Source organism: Camelina sativa, chromosome 10 (assembly GCF_030686135.1).
Source record: "Camelina sativa cultivar CO46 ecotype springtype chromosome 10, ASM3068613v1".
Classification (NCBI taxonomy): domain Eukaryota; kingdom Viridiplantae; phylum Streptophyta; class Magnoliopsida; order Brassicales; family Brassicaceae; genus Camelina; species Camelina sativa.
The window spans coordinates 16,483,780-16,488,384 of record NC_141889.1 but is presented as its reverse complement, the minus strand read 5'-3'; positions in this window follow the sequence as shown (position 1 = coordinate 16,488,384).

The following is a 4,605-nucleotide window of genomic DNA, read 5'->3' as shown; positions in this document are numbered from 1 at the left end:
AAGGCATGCTACTTGAGATATCAAGGAAGAGAGCTCAAAAGCAGGATGAAAAGGATCTTGAAGAGATTGAGGGAGTTATTATCCCAACTAAACTTGAAGATGCTGGTTCATTCAATCTGATTTGCTCCTTTAGCTATCTACACTTCAACAAGTGCTTGTGTGACTTGGGAGCATCTATCAGTGTGATGCCTTACTCAATAGCACATAAGCTTGGGCATACTGAACTCAAGTCTAGCAACCTCTACTTAAGTCTAGCTGATGGATCCAATAGAGATGTGGTTGGAAAATTGGAAAATTTTCCAGTCAAGTTGGACAAGGCTAGGATTCCTACAGATTTTGTGATAATAGATATGGATAAGGAGATGGAAGACCCTATTATCCTAGGAAGACCATTCCTAGCTACTGATGGAGCTGTAATTGATGTTAAGGAGGGATTGGTAACCTTGAACATAGCTGAATGTTTGATCATGAAATTTGATATCAACAACCCAACCAACTTGCCCTCTAGATATCAGACTTTTGTTCTTAATGACAAGAGAGATCATGAGATCCCAAGTGAAGTAGAAACTTCAAAGGCTAAGCTCTTTTCTCATGAGGAATCAGTTGAGAAGCTCAAGGGTTTAGTTCAGGAATTAACTGATCTAGTGAAGGATCTCCAAGTGCAACTCAACAAGAGGTCTTTCAAGAAAGCAAGACCAAGGCTCAAGATTAAGAAACAAGGTTCAAGTTTTAAGGAAGTAGTGATCAAGGAAAAACACCACAATGATCAAGAGGTACAAGGGAGGATTCCATCACCTCCTTGGTATCCAAACCAAGCCTGAAAAGGCATCAAAAGTCAATCTTAGAGACTATAAACAAGCTCACTAGGGAGGAAGTCCCTAAGGTATCATTGTGAATATGTTTAATTTTCCTTGTAGATTGGATTTCTTTTCTTTTATGTTTGTGTTGGGCAGGCCATGTAGATGGTTTTGGAATGAATTGGACTTGTGCAAGTAGACTCGCAAGCCCACTCGACCAGTCCACAAGAGATACTCGATCAAGTGGTATGCAAGCCCAAGCCCACTCGATTCTCACTTCTCTTGCACGATCGAGTGGAGGGAGAAAGCAGTTCAAAATTCAAATTCTGGTCAAGTACTCGACCCACGTGGTCGAGTGGTGGGGTCGAGTTTCAGAAAAAGAGAGTCAGAGATTCCCAATTCAAATTTGAATGCCAAAAAAGCTTCACCCTTGTCTCTTTGTCCCCTTAGCCTCTTTATATAAAGGTAGACTCGATTCTATGCTCCTCACACTCTCTCATTTGCTTAAAACAATCATAATATTGCTTAGAATCTCTCTCAAGTTCATCTTCTTGCTCAAGCTTAGTTCTTTCGGTTTTGGGGTTACTAACCTATTAAATTTAAGCTTTGAGTCTATCTCTTTCAGTTCTTTCTTTCAAAATGTCTTCAAGGTCTACAAGGTCATCTCAACAAGCTGCTGATCGCTCCTTGGAACGAAGAGATGCATAGCTTGCATCAAGAAAACAAGCTGGTGCAAGTACTCGACCACCTACTCGAGCAGCCAAACGATCGAGTGCCAGTTCGAGTAGGCGGTCGAGTGGAGTTGCGAACAAGAAACATCAGCCAGCTGAAGAGGACCCTGAGCAAACTGAAACTGAAGAGGAGATAGAGTTCACTCTTCATGAACACATGAGGAATAAAACAAGAGGGAAGAGGCCAGCAGTAGAACAACAAGAAGAGGTTGAAAGTGAAGAAGAAGAGGAGGAAGAAAAAGGGGAAGAAGAAGAAGAATCTTGTGGGTTGACTCCAAAACAGCTCTATGAAGCTTTCATGAGGTATCAACATAAGGAGACTATGGAGAAGCTGGGCATTGATGAAGATGTGGAGTTTCTCTTTGAGAAGTGCAATTTAAGCAAGTTCATGGGCTTGTGCATGGAAGGGTATAGAGAAGAGAGCTGTGAGTTCTTAGCCACCATCAAGATGCATTTCTATCCAAGGATGGATAAAGATTTGGGAGCTGGTTGTTGTGACTTCACCAAGAGAATAACTCTTTGCTGTTTGGGAAACCTCTACTCATCCTCCAAGTCCAAGAGCTCAAAGATAAGGAGTCCAGTCTTTGCTAGAAAGGAAACTGGAAATGTGAATGAGAGAGAGCTTAAGATGATTGATATAGCACTCAATGGCATCATCCTTCAAGCAAGAGATGGAACCATTGTCCTTGGGAGTAGTGTGGAGACTGATCTTGCCATGGTCCTCATTGACCAATTGATCTACTATAGAAGCTAGGTGAGCAAGCTATACAAGAGAGGCTCAGTTGGAGTTCTAACCATTGGAGGCATTATCATTCCAATGTTATTAGCTGCCAAGGTACCACTTAAGGGAGAGCAAGCCAAACCAAGATGGGTAGACACAAGCTACCTCACCTCCACTCTCATTCTAGCCAAGGAGATGCACTATGGAAAGCACCTCTTCAACTTTGACCATCCAACATTAGGGAAGACTCAGCTTGTTCTACCAAACAAGGCACTCATCACCATAAGTGAAGAGTTAAACATTGATATTTGGCCAGATGCTGAGTTTTTGTTTGATGGGACAGTCCAAAAAAGAGAAGATCAAGATGGAGATGTAGAGATGGCTGATGGGAAAGAGCAATTTTATTTTGAAGATTATGAGCCAAGTCCAAGAGATAGAAGAGGAGAGAGGGAGACTAGCAAGATGTTGACACTTCTACAAAAGTGGAACAAGTGGCATGGGAAGAACTTTGACAAGCTGAAGAAGAAGGTGGGAAAGATGACTAATTCCATCAAGGGTTTAAAGAAGGAGATTGCTGAATTGAAGAGTGGAAATTTTTCACCAGCACCATCTAGCCTTTTGAGGAGGAGTAGCTCAATTAGAGCAATATCTAGAGCTGAAAACCCGGTGGAGCCAGCTAGAGCTTCAATGCATGAGCAAATTCAGAGGAGGAGAGGTTCAAGTCGCCCAGAACAACAGTTTCTGAGGCACTCGACCGGTTTACTCGATCACCCACTCGGCCGAGCACCTCCAATGCACTCGACCGAGTACATGCCTAGACCTCCTTATGGTTTCCCAGCTCCAGCAGGTTATCCAAGCTATCCCTATGGCCAAGCTTACCCTCCCATCCCTCACCAATACTTCATGGATCCAGCCCTCTTGCGGCAATTTTACCAGCAACAAGGAAACCAATATATCCCACAACCAACAACTCGCAGGCCAACTTGACCACCCCACTCGACCGAGTACCAGTCGATGGCTATAGTCGAGTTGCCTCCTTCTCCACCTACAAATCCAAATCCAACATCTACTACACTTTTGACAGCATGAATGAGGATGTAGACAACTTCTTCCACAACCAATAAGGTACCAACATCACCATTTCATTATAAATACCATTTCATCTCTTGTTTAGTTTTATTTTTAATTACTCTTGAATCCTCTTACAAATTTTTCTTACACAAAGGACTGTGTAATTTAAGTTTGGGGGAGGGTTTGAGATAGCATTTGACATTGTTTTCTATTTTCTTATTTCAAATTTTTAGCACAATCATGTTAGTACTTGCATTTCATCTAAGGCATAGAAAAGACCAAAAAAAATTTGAAAATTTTTGAAATTTTTTCACAAAAATCTTTGAAAAAACAGAGTGTTCATGTAGTTTGTATTGTATATTAGGATCTTGTTAGGACTGTTTCAAATTGCATTAGGGATCAATGATAAGTTTAGCCTTGTTAACTTGCTTGAATTCACTAAACTAAGATCAATACTCAAGTTAATAGTACTTTGATGCTAGTTGAGTAGCTAGAAACATAAGATTGAACCAAGTCTAGAATTCCTATATTGCATTCTGTCTAAACTAAAGCATGTTGTGATATGAAACCATTTGCTATTTATAAGAACTTAATATTGACTTTTAAATATCAGTTTGTGCATTGCTTTAAACTCATGGATACTTTAGACATATTTGGATCATCTTTCCCATTTTTTACCACTCTTGTTGATCCAAGCAGCTGAATTCATTATTGAATCAGTTTCCCCTACCCTTAACCAACCCTTCTTTCAAGCCATGTTATACCTTGTGTGTGTGAGGCCTATTTTAGGATTGAGCTTGGTAGAAAGTGTTAGGTTTGAACTGACAAGAATAAAACCTTGTGTAGTTCTAGTTTGCATTTTTCAAACTAGATAGGACTAGGAGGTTTAAATTCTGGGTTGGGACTTGATATATTTAAAAACAGAAAAGAAAAGAGGGAAAAGATAAAGAAAAGGGTAAAGTCTTTAGGAGAGAAGTGTTTTATAGCAATTTTAAACTCTAAGTGAAAGAATGGGGTGCATTAAAAAGTTTTAAGTGAGGTTCTAGTCAAAGAAAAGAAAGAAAGAAATGAAGAGTCTAGTAAAAAGCTTTATGACTTGGGAAACAAGTAAGAGAAAGAGCCTTAGCATTTAAGAAAGAAACCCCCATTCCACTAGACAAATTAGCAAGAAACCTCTCCTAAGACTCAAAAACAAAAGAGAAAAAGAAAAAGGCAAAAGAGAAGAGATGAAGTTAAAGGGTAGAACTAGGACATTATGGGATTAGAATGATAGGAACAAACACCT